Genomic DNA, 573 nt, shown 5'->3' on the forward strand with positions numbered 1-573 from the left:
GTTTATGTTTAATATTACAACCTCTTCGTATGCCGCCCTTTCTGTATTAGTCAAGGTTCTCTAGAGAACAGAACCAATAGAATGTCTATTTGTGTGCATATATAAAATTTATTATGAGGAATTGGCTCATGCAATTATGGAGGCTGACAAGTCCCAAGATCTGCAGTTGGCAAGCCCTGGAGCCCCAGGAGAGCTGATGGTGTAGTTCCAGTCTGAATGCTGGCGGGCTCAAGACCCAGACAGAGCAGATGTTTCAGTTTAAGTCCAAAGGCAGGAAAAAAACCAATGTCCCAGCTCAAAGGCAGTAATGCAGGAGGTGTTCTTAGTCAGGGGAAAGTTAGCCTTTTTGTTCTATTTGGGCCTTCAACTGATTGGATGAGGCCCACCCACATTAGGGAGGGGAATCTGCATTACTCAAGTCTACCCATTTAAATGTTAATCTCAGCAACACCCTCTCAGAAACACCCAGAAGCAGCTGGGCAAACAGGCGGGGCTGAGACGCAGTGAGGAAGCTGGGGCAGAGGGGCCGCTGTCGTGCAGGCATTGCATCCGCTGCCCACCCCGCCCCCTCCC

Source organism: Myotis davidii, unplaced genomic scaffold (genome assembly GCF_000327345.1).
Source record: "Myotis davidii unplaced genomic scaffold, ASM32734v1 scaffold149, whole genome shotgun sequence".
Classification (NCBI taxonomy): domain Eukaryota; kingdom Metazoa; phylum Chordata; class Mammalia; order Chiroptera; family Vespertilionidae; genus Myotis; species Myotis davidii.